This window comes from Ursus maritimus, unplaced genomic scaffold (genome assembly GCF_017311325.1).
Source record: "Ursus maritimus isolate PB19 unplaced genomic scaffold, ASM1731132v1 scaffold_16, whole genome shotgun sequence".
NCBI lineage: Eukaryota > Metazoa > Chordata > Mammalia > Carnivora > Ursidae > Ursus > Ursus maritimus.
Window position 1 is genome coordinate 48541479 of NW_024424008.1, and position 15029 is coordinate 48556507.

A 15029-nucleotide genomic window follows, 5' to 3' on the forward strand; every position below is an offset into this window, starting at 1 on the left:
GTCACATAGCGGCCATGTGTAGGCACTCCAGTCACCAGACCCAGCTAAGCTCCCAGCCAACAGCCGCCATCAACTGCCAGTCATGTCAGTGCGCTATCTTGGGATGTCCAACTCAGCTGAGCCTTTGGATGACTCCAGGCCCAGCTGCTACCAACCTCAGCCTCACGAGAAAGAAACCTCAAGTGAGAATTTCCATCAACCACAGCAGCATGAGATAGATTAATAAATTGTTTAAAGTCACTAAATTTTGGAGTGGTTTGTGATAGAGCAATCGATAACTAGACAGTGACTGTAACAAGAGCAGTTCGGTGGGGTTTTGGTAACAGAAGCCAGATTGCAGTGATGAGTGAGGGTAAGTGGGAGAGCATGGACTGCTTTTTCAGGAAGTCTGGCTGTGACTGGTGTGGCAGGTGGAGTCCAGGAGAGCTTGGTTTGTTTTTAAAATGGGAGATACTAGAGCATGGCTGTATGTTGATGGTGATTATTCCCGGAGCAGAGAAAGATGGACAAAAGAGAGGAAGAAGGAGGCAACAAAGCAGGGTCCTTAGGAAGCCCAGAAGGAGGGATCTAGAAGGAGGAAAGGCAAAGAAGACATGTGTGGAGGTGGGGAGGTTTATGAACCTGAGGATGGGAAGGTCATGGGTTTTCACACAAGCAGCAAGGTCATCAGGTGATTGAGAAGACGGAGGGAAGATGACACAGGTTTGAGAAAAGTAGATAATATAAAAGAGTCATATTGAAAAGTGCACATGGTAGCAGAATTCTAAAAACAGCCTCCCATGATTCCCTACCTCCTAATCCCTGGAGTCCGTAAATGAGATGAGATGTCATCCCCATGACTGTGTTAAGTTATATGGCACAGTTGATCCTAAAAGAGGGATATTATTAGGGCACCTTGGTGGCTCGGTCCGTTAAGTGTTCAACACTTGATTTCAGTTCAGGCTCAGAGTTGTGAGATTGAGCCCCGCGTTGATTATGATTACCCGCCCCCAAGATTCTCTCTTTCCCTTTCCCTCTCCCTCCCCCCCCCCAAAAAAAAGAGAGAAAGAGATCCATGTAAGCCTAACATAATCACATGAGCCCTTCAAAAGCAGAGAATGTTCTCTGGCTAGCAGCAGAAGAGAAAGAGAGGCAGCCAGAGAGACCTGAAGCACAAGCGAGATTCAACATGCCACTATTGGCCACTTGAGAAGGAATGTGGGCAGCCTCTGGAAGCAGACAGGAGATCTCAACTAGCAGCCAGCAAAGAAACAGGGACCTCATACCTACAGCCATAAGGATTCAGATTCTGCCAACAGTCCAAATGAAGTGGATTTTTGCCCTGAGCCTCCAGATAAGAGCCAGCCCCACCAGCACCTTAATTTTGGCCTTGTGACACTCTGGCCAGAGAGCCAGCTGATCCCATCAGGGCTTCTGACCTATAGACTGTGTTGTTTAGAGCCACTAAGTTTTTGGGCATGAGCCCTGACACAGCCAGGACACTCCCTCTCTTGCTGTAGGGCCTTCTGGGGCAGCTCCACCCTCCACGTGGGGGTGACTCAGCCTCTCAGAGCCTCCGTGTCCTAAGATGATGACAGCTGTCATCACAGCTCTGGGCTCAGGTTTTGGGGCTTGACATCTTCAAAGTTTCCTGTCATCTAGACCTGAGCTGTCCCACATGGTAGCCACTAGCCTCAGGTGGCTACTTAGATATAAACTTAAAGGAATTACATTTAAGTAAATTAAATGTTCAGTTCCTCAGTCATACCAGTCACATTTCAAGGGCTCAAAAGCCTGTCACTACTGGCTGACACACTGGACAGAGGAGAAATCATTTCCATCCTCACAGAAAGTTCTGTTGGACAGAGCTGGGCTGGACAGTGGACAGGAACCATGGTTATCTGAACCATTGCCCTTCAGCAGTGGGCTGAACTCATGAAAAGGAGGCAGAACAGAAGGGCCCTTAGGGGAAACCTCTCAGCCCCACTCACCTCCAGCCCCAGGAATGCTCTGAGCACAGCAACACCTCTGAGCCCAGAACATAGTGTCGTGAGGCCCACAGAGGGGAAAGTTTCCTCCTACCGCTAGTCTACGGCACCAGCTCCCCCCACCCCCGCACTCTTTACTTCCTGCCTCAGCACAACTGACAGTGGGAGTCCTTCAGAGGAACACAGACACAACCTCACCCACAAAGGCATGGTATGCCTCGAACCCTAACCAGCCACTCACAGAGTCATAACACATGCCAACTCAGTACATTCAGAAATGCCCATATTTTCCCGCTGTGTAGGACACCAATAGGTCTGTAGGATGCTCACATTCCACCTGGTTCCTTCTCACCTCTATCACCTCCTGTCCTTCCCAGTGCCCTTTGTCTTGCTCCTGGGTTCCTATAAACACCTGCTGGGCCACAACCCAGCAACAGTGTTCTGCACAGAACACTCAAAACTCAGGGCAAAGAGGGGCGCATGGGTGACTCCGTCAGTTAAGCATCCGACTCTTGGTTTTGACTCAGGTCGTGATTTCAGGGTCCTGGGATGGAGCCCCACATTGGGGGAGGTCCCCGCTCAGTGGGGAGTCTGCTTGTCTCCCTCTCCTCTGCCCCTCCCCCTGCTCGTGCTTGCTATCTCTCTCTCTCAAATGAATAAATCTTTTAAAAAAATAAACTAAAGGCAAAGAAATGCCTCTCTCCCCACTGCCTTCTAAAAAGCAAGAGGTGAGAACACAATTCCCATTTCACCAGATTTAACATTCTTCTCAGCTCAGTGGTAGATTCTTGCTTTACACTGAGAAAACTAAAAGCACTTTGAAGTGATTTTCCCAAAGCAAAGACTCTGTCAGCCCCAAGGTGAATTGAAGGCCCTCTCTCTCTAGAAACTGAAAACTGCTTACAACTTTTAAATGCTGGCTTTTCCTGTACTTCCTTACCAAGGTGCCAAAAATCATAGAGCCCAGTCTCAGGCAGGCTCCCAGACAGAAGTCTCCCCAAAGCTGACTTGAAGACCATGAAGGGACCAGTTGGGGCCATACTAACTGGAAGACCTGAAGCCAGGAAGGTACTGGATGCTTGGAGAAGGAACTTGGCATGAGAGGAACCCCAACTATATAGCATGTGCTTCAAAACAAACTAGATTTACCACACTCTTATTGAAATGGCAGGGCATCTGAAAAAGGCGCAATTACTCAGGGACGATCCCATATACATGACCGCTAATTTAAGATCTGCAAAATGCTACTGATACTTCCTTTATTTACTGTGCTAAGCTTTTAGTGTTTGGTGTTAGTCAACATAAAATATGTATCAGGCATTTCATAGGATCACTCAGTCATCCTAATCTTATTTTTCATCAAGGGTCTTCAGATGCAAAACCTCCTACTGTTTCAGCACCTCGGTTGTCAACCGGTTGAAGAGGAGAATATTGCCTGACCCAGGAGAAATAGAATAAAAACTCTGAAAGAGGACAGAAGCAATAGGGATGGAGAGGGGAACCTTAGGGGAACAAAGAGACAGAATCAAAAAGATACGGTCCCCAGGGGATGTAGGGAATGTGGTGAGATAATATTTCTAAATAGAAATTTTTTTTTCTTCCCTTTCTCCACATAGTCCCACTTTAAGCAGCCAAGCTTTTGTGCTTATGCCTCAGCAAAGGGATGAGACAGCAAAAACCAGGGGGAAAAAATGGGAAGCCATTTCCGGCTTTTGGATTTTAATTGCCTAGGCCTTAATAAAACAGAAAGGACTCGAGACCTCTACCAAAGATGTGGGGACAGTATCTTGGGTAAAGCCAGGCCTCCCACTGGCATTACCCTCAGCAGACAAGAGCCAGAGGGGAAGAAATAAGAGCACAGATGTTGGTGGGTTCTGTCCTCAGGGACCTCAATCAGGTTTCTGAGATCCAATAGTGATAGGGCCCCACCCCAACATCCTGGGGAGAGCCTCAGAAAGGAGACCCCGGGCCCAGAAAGAGGAAATGACTACAGAAGGTAACCTCTTTCGGACCGTCCAAACCAGCTGGAACCTTGGACACTGTCACTCTCTCTCTCTCTCTCTCGCTACCCCAGAATGATTCCTAGCCATCCAAGACTGACCTGGGAGCAGCAGAAAGACACCAGACCCAAAGAAGCCACGCAAGTAGGAACCAGGCAGTAGCCATCTCAGTGGATACTTGGCTGGCCATTTAAGAACAAGGGTCACTTCCTCTAGTGCTCTGGCAAAAACATATAGGACACTCTGCCAAGATTCAGGCAATCCTTGGAGAAAGGAGGGGCGACTCCATCCACCATCTGAAACTAAGCGTCCACCACTCCAAGTAGAAACGTAGGTTTATTACAGAAAAACAACGTTATGTTTCCTACATCTCTGAGTTGGCAGACTAAGATAATCCCTCTGTAAGAACTGGAGGGGGGAGTGGAGTTGGAAACCAGCAAATGTCTGGCTAGGAAACTGGATAGAGGATACCATCCACAGACGTAGGGAATAAAGGAATGGGAGCAAACTGAGTGGAGAATGATGAGTTGAAGGTTTGGATGTGTTGAGGGTGAGAAGCTGAGCGGGTGTCCACAGGCATGTCAGGGGGCAGCCTGATAATGAGGACCGGTGCTCAGGAATGAGGTCTACCTGAAACTACGGGTTTGGGCATCATGGGGTCCACACATGCAGCAGCTGATGGATAAGGAGCAGACTACAGTGATCTTCTCATGAGCTCACTATTGCCCTAAGTGTTTCACGCATATTTTAACTCATTTAATCCTCAGGTCAACCCTATGGGGCAGGTACTCCTACTAACCTCATTTTTTGACATGCAACGAAACAGATAATCAATGTTTCAGGCCTCAGAGCGAGTAACCAGAGGAATCAGAAGTCACCCCAGGAAATCTACAATCTGCATGCTATGATCTAGCTGAGAAGCAAAGAGCAGGAAGGAGATGTCAGGAGGAAATGTTAAATCACGAAACCCAAAGGAAGAGAGGACTTCAAGGAGGGATTGGTGGGAGGCACCAAATTTGCAAAAGATCCAGTAACTGATTATAACTGAACAGGCCCATGGGATTGCGCTTGGGAGATTGCAATGCCCGGGGGAGGGAGGTGTCCTGACATCTGGGAGGCAGAGGATGTGTGGGCGCTGTGGGGACCGGGAGGTAGGGAAATACGGGGAGCACGACTCTCCCAAGAGAGCTGTGAAGAGGAGAGGGCTAGAATCTGCGTTCTCAAAAAGGAGAACAATTTAGAGACTATTATACAGCGAATGGGAAGTCAGTAGAAGAGTAAAGTTTTAAAGACACAGGCCTGTGAACCTTGACAGTGACTGTGAGCAAGAAGAGAAAGAACGCTGGAGACACCTTCTATCCATGACTTGAACCTCACACGGGCCCTGGATGCTGCCTGACAGCCCCGCTGTGCTTCCACAGGCCGGCCACCGTCCTGCTCGCTGGCACAGTGGCTCTCAGAGGGCTGTCCTCCCACCGGCAGCTTCAGCATCATCCAGAAACTTGTCAGAAATGCAAGTTCTCCCACCCAGCTCAGACCTCTGGGATCAGAAAGTCGGGGCAGGGCTTTAACAGACTCTCTAGATGATTCTGTTACACACTCAAGTGAGAACCACTGCCCTCAATGACTCATTTATAACAACTCTCTCTTTCAACGTCCACCCCCTCCCACTTCATCCTCCCTCTCAGCTGACCTTGCCTCCTAATTTACTGAGAGAGGCCATCGGGAGAGAGTGTCCTCTCACTTCTGCCACATCCACCCTCCTCCCTGCATCTGGGCCCAAATGTGTTGCCTACTCTCTTCTTCGTACTTTGGATGGATGCTTTGTGCCCTGGTTTCTGTACTGGATCCCCTCAAGGATGCCTCAAGGACATTGCTCAGGCTCTTTTCTCTCCTCCACATCACCAGTGCTCACCCTCCACTGGCTCTTTCTCATCAGCATACAAACTATGGTTATTTTTCCCATTTAAAAATGTTTCTTGACCTCACTTCTTTTACTTCCCACCCAACCTCTCTCCTTCCTTTACCACAAAACTCCTCCAAAGAGTTGCCCACACTGTACCCCATTCCTCTCCTCCCATCCTTCCTTGGGCCTATCCACAGACTTTCACCCCACCGCTCCACCAAAACCATTCTTGTCAAGGTCACCAACACCCTGTAAATCAATTCCCAGACTTGTGTTACTTAATCCATATACAGCATTTGACACAACCAATCTTTCTCTCCTCCATGGTAACTTCCCTTCTCTGGGCTTATGGTGTAACAACATCCCTCAGATTTTTTCTTCTCTACTTCGTAGCCATTTCTCAGTCTCTTTGATGGTTCCTACTCAATTCTACAGCCATTTAATGTCAGGGGGCTTCAGGATTCAGTCCTCGCACGTCTCAATTTTTCCTCCCTTAGTGACCTCCCCCAATCTCATGGCTTTAAAGAATAACCATATGCCAATGACTCTCAATTCTTTATCTGCAACCCAGACCCTGCCAAACTTGTACATCCAACCGCTTTCTTGACATCTTGACACGCCTAAGAGGCAACTCAAACTTAATACGTATTAACATGTATTAAACCAAGCTCCTGCCCTCCCCCCCACCCCACCTTCTCAGTTAATGTTCAAACCAAACTCCTCCCTTTCTCTCACGCCACCTCATCCATCAGAAAACCTTACTGGCTCTACATTCCAAATACATCCAGAACCCAACCACTCCTCACCACCCCTCCTGCTACCTACCACACTGACACCACCATCTCTCACCAGATCATTTTAGTGACATCCTAAATGGTCTCTTGCTTCTACTCTGGCTCTTTTCAGATATGTTCTCATACATCAGCTGAAAGGATTCTGTTAAAATAAAAGTCAGATCCATGTCCATCCTCTGGTTAAAATACTGCAATGGCTCCCATCTCAGAGTAAAAGTGGAAGTCATCAAAATAGCCTTAGGGCCCTATATGGTGCAATCCCTGCCTGCTCTCATTGACCTCATCTCCCACACTCCCTCTCTTCACTCCAGCCACACTGACCTTCCTGTTCTTCCTCAAAAATGGCAAGTGTGTTTCTACCTCACCACAACCTTTGCATTTATAGTCCCCCTCTGCCTAGAACATTCTTCCCCTAGATAGCCAGATGATTCACTCCCTCACCTCCTGTTCACTCAAATGTCACCTTCTCATTGAGACCATCTCTGATGACACCTTAGACACTCTGTATCCCCCTGCGTTTTATTTGCTTCCATAGCTCCTACTGCCATCTATCATACTACAGATTTCACTTATTTTGTAATTGATTTCTGCTTCTTCTAGAATGTAAGCTCCTTGAAGGCAAAGTTTTGCCTGTTTTGTTCACTGCTGTTTCCCCTGTGCCTAGAAGAGTGCCCAGTACATCCAACAGCTATCCATAACACGTGATGGAGTGAGGGCCCCAAGGGAGTATGAAGAGATGAGATCAGAAGGGATTCATCTTGGACCAGAAGAAGGAAGCGTCCTCTTTCACTGCCCCGGAGCAGAGGTAAGAATGGATTCAATTATGTTTGTAGGCACAAATTTCAAGTATTTTCCTCTTAGTTGCCCCTAGTTTCTCTGGGAAATAGAAGACAAGGAAGGACTTGAGGAGAATGGTGATGGACACAACAGCAGCCATGGAGAAGGGGAAAAGGAGCTAAGGACACTAGGGAGGACAATCCAGGTGAAATTGAAAACCTGGGTTTACCTCGGCACCAATCTACCTGGCAGCGCAATTTTCTTCAACAGCATGGGATACACAACGAATGGGAGTGTCGAAGTTGCCTCTCGGCTTTTTCTTGAAAAAGTAAAAAGACTCCCCTCCACTACCTGAGGGCCTCCGTGTACCCGGTCAGGGAGCCATCATCAATCATCACCAATCACTGGTTTGTTAGTAAAATGAGCCAAGAGTGTGTTTAAGAAGAGAGAGGAGGAGGGGAGGCGGAAGAACAGGCCTCCTCCCACACCGGTGGGAAGGAGCGGGAACGTTTAGCCTTCCCTCAAACCTGGAAGTTGATATATATACCCTAGGGCTCAAATGCTGGGCCTCCTCCCCGGAACCCCTCCTCGTCGCGGTCCTGCCACATACCGGTCCGCTTCTTGTCGCGTTCCACCCCCTTCGAGCTCGCGTGCTTTTCCTCCACGTGCTTCTCTGTATATACCGGTCGCCTGGGAGACTCCGGCCGGGCGGAGCTCTCCTGACGCCACAATAGGAACAAGCCAATAGCCGTGACGCCTCTCAGTGACGCGAGACGCGCGGTGTGGATTTGCCGGCCGGGGCGCAATGAGGCGGCTGCCCGCTGGGTGGCGCCGATTTCCCGGGGAGGTCCTTACTGGGCCCCCGGCGGAGGTGGGGGAGAGGCGGGCAGGAGCCGAGGCCAGGGAGCCCTCTGCGTCAGCTGCTGCTCGCCGCGCCAGTACCAGCCGGGACTCACCCACAGCTCCATGCTTGTGCCCGGCTCCACTCGTCCATCCTCGAAGAGGAAGGTACGTGCCACCTGTCGAAGACTAGGGAGGAGGGATGCGGAGGTCATCTCCGTTGTTGGCTCAGAAAGTGAGGTGTCAAAGACAGCCTGGGGAGAATGGGCACTAGAAATGTAGAGCGAGCTCCAGCTGTGCGTTGGAGCTCCAGCTGTGGGTGCCAGTTGTGTTGGGGGTGGGGGACCTGCCAGCTGACAGCCCAGGGTGCCAGGAAGAGCCATCTGTGTGCAGATCAGTGTGTTCTAAGGAAATGCTGCTTGGGCAGGTCCGCGTCTCTGTGCCCTGTGCAGCATATGGCCTAAGAGCGACGCCCGGACACTGACAACCCCTTCCCGACGTGTGCGTCCAGTTCACTTACTCCGCCCTGTTAAAGCTCCTGGGGGCTGTCTCTGGTCAGTTTGCCAAAGGGGTGAGGGTGGGGGTAGGGCAGCAGTTAAGTGGCAGGGGAGATTTTCCACCAATCCCAAACCAAAAAGAGGCATCTTTGAAATTCTCACCAATCCCAAACCAGAAACAGGCACGGGGTGCTCAGAGGCGAGTAACTTACACTTAACAGCCACGGCAAGCCTCGGCCAACCCATTCTAGCTGTTCTCTGAGGAGTGAACGTCTGCCTCCCAATCCTCCTGCTTTTAGAATGGGGCTGAGCTGGAGATCATGGTGATGTTCACCTCCCCAGGCATGGGCATGAGAAGGTTCCCCCAAGTCCAACCCCGTAAAGTGGAGGAAAGGAGAGCTGGTTGCGCTGGGGTTGGGGCATCCCCCACTCCTTTGATACTGTAGATGTGTGCCAAACTGGAGTCGGAATGAGGACTGGCATGAGGGCCAGGGACGAGGGCGTCCTCTGAAGTGCATCACCGGGACCCAAGCTGAGTCAGTAGCCTCTGCTGAGACAGGGTGGAGGCACCATCCTGGGTACTCCCAGTCCTCAGGGAGAGCCGTCGAGAAACAGGAGACACAGACTGGGAGCAGACAAGAGCACCAAGGCCCAAGAGGTTAAGAATCCTGCACCATCCTCCTGTGAGCCTGCCCAGCCCAGCTCTGTGGCCCTGGAATCCTGAGCATTCTGACAGGTAGAGTGGAACCAGCCCAGAGCGGCTTTCTCCTGGTAGCCTTGGGGCAGCTACACTTGCTGTATTTTTCTAAGCGAAGGGGGAAGGAGCCGAAATAGGCCTGGCCATTCTCCACTGGATGGGCTGGACATCTGGGAATATAGTAAGAGTCATTTGCCCTTGCCAGTTATGGGACATGGACCAGCTCAGAAAACCATGGGGCTATTGTCTGGCTTTAGAACAGAGGACTCCCAAGGGGTGGCCCAGAGGCCCTATTCTCCCTAAGAAGGTTTCCATGGTAGGTACTACTACAAATACTGCCACTAATCATAATAATTAGTGGAAGTATTCAGTATAATCGTTATCATTTATTGAACTTTTACCAGGTGTCAGGAAATTTACAAATATTATTTAATCCTCACAACTGTGAGGTATAGCATTATTATAATTTTTACTCCTGTTTTATAGATTAAATCACTAAGGTTCAGACGGCTTACATGACTTGCCCACTGTCTCAGAGCCAATACAAGCCAGGCCTAGAAGTCCATTAGAAAAAAGAGTTTGGACTGAGCACCTGAGGGCAGGTCCCACCTGCGTCTCACTACCTATGCACCCCGGATCTCTGGTCTACTCCCCCTCAAAAGGGAGGATTTGGACTAGCACCAAGGCTTCCTCCTCTTCTCTCCATTCCACCCCCATCCCTCTATCCTCTTTCCGCTTGTTTCCCCTTGGATCCCTCTTCTGTTCCACTTCAAAATGTCCCCCTTCAGAGAGCCCTCGCGTCATCTCCTCGCCTGGCACTGGCCCGTCAGGGCAGCCCCTCAAGGGATGGCCTACCACCACTGCCCCTTTAATTCTCCCCGGGCTTGGAATGCAAGTGAGTTGAGCTAGCCATCTCTGTGAGGTCAGATAAGATACTATATATATCGGAGTCAGTAACCTGAGCTCCGGATTACCCAGCCCCAGTCAGACTCCAGCCTCTGGGCTCTCCACCGCGCTCCCTGCCTCACTGGGAAAGAAGCCCCCAGATCCAGTCCAGTGCCCCCGGTCACAGGTCAGTAGCTGCCCCTGTAGTATGTGAACTTCATGGGGCCACTGTCCAGAGAGCCCTGTGTGTTTGGGGGGGCATGTGACAGGCTGCCCAACTGGGCCTGGAGCGTGCTTGGGGCAAGACGGACAGTGAAGGCTCAGAGGAGGCAGGCAGGGGCAACGAGGACAGAGGAAAGACAAGCCCTGGAGGAAAGGGAGGGAGACTGGGACTCTCCCATGGGGTAGGGGCAGCAGGAGAGCTCCCGACAGAGGTGATTAGGAAAGAGAATTTAAGGATACCGCCTGTGGGCCCATTCCTTTGCCTTCCCTTCGAAGTGTAGAGATGGCTACCCCCTCCGAACCCTAAATCAATAAGTATGCTATAGACATACTACCCTGGGCTCAACCCCTACTCCACCAGTCAGGACTCTCACCCTCATCTCCAATCTCTCTCACCCCTTCACCCCTCTCCCAGCCCTTGGGCAACTACTGGGGGCAAGAGAGACAGAGATGGACCCAAATTCTCTTGAATGGTCTCCTGCCAAGGCATGCAAGAGGATTAGGCATTTAAACTGGTGGGCCGCTGGGTGCAAGCCCCTGAGAGACAGAGCTACTAGTGACAGGCTGGAGGGGAGGGGGCAGATTGAGGCTGCTGGGGACTGAGAGGTGTCCACAGAGCTCTTGGAACAGGCAAGCGCAAACAGCCCCCACCCGGGTCCTCCGCCCTACCTGCATTCACACCTGCCAGGACCTCCGTCAACCTAGGAGTTGATGCTTGTGCCCAGACAGACCCAAGCAGATAGAAGTGAGGGTCAGAGTGTGTAAATGAAGGGAGACAGGACCCCTCTCTCAGCCCTCTTTACCTTTCAAGGTCAGCACAGCAGCAGCGCCTCATTCCGATGGTGTTAGCAAGTGGCTTTGGGAAGCTCTGAGGTCACCGATGTGGAGGTTCCCAAGCACCTGGTGGGACTGGCTGGGATTCCCCACTCACCTGTCCTGGACACCTGGGTAGGAGGGAAGGACTGAACTCTGTTGAGGCACACCTATGAAACCCAGCTAGGGGCTGTCAATTCAGGCAGTGGCAAGGCCACAGACTGGCATGCCTTCACCCCAGAAAGCAGAGCAGATCCGGGCAGAGAGGGGCCACGAAAGCTGCTGGGATGTGGGGCATTACCCGTCCCCTACCCTGGGGGCCAGGAGTGCCTGAGATTCCTGGGGAGCCAGTCCCTCCCCTGGCTGGGCAGGTTAGGGAGCCCTTCACGTGAGCAACAGGAAATGACAGTAGCTGACGCACAGGGGTTGGCTCCCCCAGGGAGACAGGGCTCATTTTAACCCCTGACTCATCTAGCCTGGGTACCTTGGGGAGTGGGCCAAGCTGCAGCAAGGGTAGGAGGCTGGGGGGCATGTCCATAACCAGGCCTCAGGCCAAGGGCCCTGGCTGGCGCTAAAGGCCGGTGCCCAGGGACACTTGGGAGATTGGCACTGCGGGTGAAATGGAGGCCTCCTGGACCATCTCTTGGCCGATCAGAATTGTACTGACGCTCAGGTTGCACTTGGCTTCGCTTTCATTTGCCCGCAGTGGAAACTCGAAGGGCCGCCTCCTGCGGGAGTCTGTACCTGCCACACGGTGGCCTAGACAGTGGATGTCTACATCCCCTGGACCCCGTGCCACAGGTCCTGCCCCGTGCCAGCTCAGGGAGAGGCCAGGAAAGTGCGAAGTGGGGGCACTGGCTTCAGGGTGGCTGTTAGGGGGCAGAGCACAGGTGCAGCGTGACCTTGGGAAATCCACGTCACTTCCACCAACGCTGGTTTCCTCATCAGCAAGTGGGCATGAGGACGGCACCCACTGCTGAGGGCAACCGTGACGATCAGCATGTTGGTACGTGGTGTCCCAAAAGCCTTCGTGCAGTTTCAAATTTCAGTAACTTCAGAAATAAGAATGCTAAATGCTTCATTTAAAAGTTTCATTATTTCATTCCTTGTCTATTTGTTGAATTTTGAATAAAACTACTAACTTTGATTTAATGGAAATCACTGAACCTTCACACGATGCTCGTGAGTGTAAATTCTTTCTCCAAAAGAATTAAAACCTAAAAGTGCGCAGAGGCTCTGGGGATGCTGGGCAGGAAGTGCACTTCGAAGAGCACCAGACAGGCAGTTCTCCAGGGAGGGCTGCCGTGACCCGGGCCCCGCGAGAAGCTACACGAGAAGCGCTCAGCACGCTGCCTGTCCAGAGGTGTTCAGTGCCTGCTGGCGGGTCACGGTCGCTGGGCTCACGTGTCCTTTCAGGAGGCTGAGGGCTCTGTGCAGGGAATGCAGCTGCACCTCCCAAGAGGGGGAAACTGAGCAAAGTGAGGGGGAGCACTGGCAGAGCAGGGAAGAGTGGAGGTGCCTGTGCGAAGATGACACAGAGGAGGAGCTTGGCAGGTTGCGTGCCCCTGCTGTCCGAGGTGGCGGGCACCTAGGGAGGAGTTGCCTAGAGCCACATGCCTATACTTGCCAGCTCTGGGTAAACAGCAAAAGGAGCCGGGCAGCAGGGGCCCCACGCCCGGCAGAGAGGGGGACGGGGGATCCCAGCCAATCGGCTCGCCTCCCACTGCCCCATGAAAGGGCCATTCAGTCCAGGCGGTTCCTGTGGCAACGAGGAGACTCAAAGCCATGTGAGTGCCCGTCCTGTCCCTGTCTTGCGCAGCGAGGCTACAGCCAGGGCCCAGCCTGCTCTCCCACTTGTGGTGTGTTCTGCAGTCTCCAGGGACAGCCGTGCCAGGTAATGCCAAGGGGCACCAACCCAAGCTGTCGGCTCACCTGGAAGGTGTTAACACTTTTCTCAAAAGTGAAACTAGGGGTTAGGGGAGGGGATAGTCATGCTCAAGGCCTCAGCCCCAGTAGGGACCCTCTGTCCAGACAGGGGAACTCTAAGCCTGATGTCAGCACTGGAAGGCAGCTGCCAGGGAGCTGGTGGTGACAGCATGACCCCCAACCAGGGCTGCTTTGGCTGGGGAGGGGGGGCGGTCCTGCCACTTGCCTGCCAGATTAGAGCAGACAGATGAGCGGGGGTTTAGGAGCCTTCCTGGGATTCAAGGTATAACTCCACCTCTAGCCCCAGCCCTTCCCAAGGAATACTTGCGGGCCTCCCCAGGGCTGTCTGTCCCTGTCTCTTGTACCTTGTTTGGCCCCAGCACTTCTGCGTCACTAGCGGGGCCAAGAGAGGTCACGAGTTTGGGGCAGTGCCTGCAGAGTACCAGTTCCCTGGGAGCCTTAGTGTGGAGGAGGGGGAGTGAGAGCCGTGGGGAGGAGGCATGAGCTCATGCCCTGGGGGAGATGTGGGGGGGGGCAGGCCATATCTGATTGGCTGCCTGGTGTCCCAGAGCCCAGTTCCTGAGACCTGGAGTCTCTTTGACTTTGAATTATTGATGGAGTTTCTCCAAAGTGAAATAGAGCAGGATTCGTCCCACGCCCCCACCCCGGTGCCTCTGTCTGTGCCTCCCCCAGCCTCCCTCAGCCTTCACGCTCTTCCTTCTCTGGACCCCAGAAAGCCAAGCAGATGGAAGAAGAGCTGTGGTTCCCCTCTAACCCTGCACAAGGTCCCCTTCCAGTTACTTTTTCCTAGAAAGTAGTGGGAGCTGTGCTGGAGGTGGGAGCTCAGGAGGCAAGGGCATGTATACAAAGATGGGGGTCCCCAGGCCAGGTGGGAAAAGCGTACACAGTAAATGTAGACCAGGCCTTTCTGAGCCAGCCTAGACTGAAAACTGCTGCTGGTCTCTGGCAGGGTCTAGAAGTTCTGTTCTGGGATCCATATGGAGGTTGCCACCTGCTGATCTCCCCACCCCTGCACCTATCCCACGCCCTGCAGGGACTGAGTTTCTAGGGCTCTCTGCCAAGCCATCAGCATTTGGGGCTTGGCACCAGCTCCTCTCTGCCCAAACGGGCTGGGCTCCCGGATTAGGGCAGGCTGTGGGCTGCCCGAGCGAGTGTCTGCAGCTCGGCTAGATTCTGCCCACTGCCCGCTCATCCGCACATCTCACTGAGGGATACAAGGGAAGACTGGCGCCCCGCGCTGAGGTCAGAAGCCGGCCAGGCCGGGAGACGGCCAGCCCTGACATTATTATAGGCCTATGAAGGAGGAGCTCAGAGCCTGGCAGGGTTGGGGGAAGAGATAATAACCACTGTCAGAGTTGAGGGCTTTCCACATGTTATTATCTCATTTATTCCTCGCAACAACCCTGTGAGGCAGGAACCATAATGATGATGATTATACTCATTGTACAGGTGAGGAGATTGGGGCTCAGAGGAGCTGAATGACTAGTGCAAAATCACCCAGCTAGTCAGTCACGGGGCAAGCCAAAACTAGCCCTGTACCACTACTCTGAGGTTCCTGGAGGGCTCTGCCCCCCCTTGCAGGAACCTCCCAAGAACCCCTGATGTCCTCAAAGAAAGAGGCCTGATCCTACTAGTTCCTCTCTCCAAAGCACCGTTGCCCACCCCCCCCAGCTCCATTTTAGAT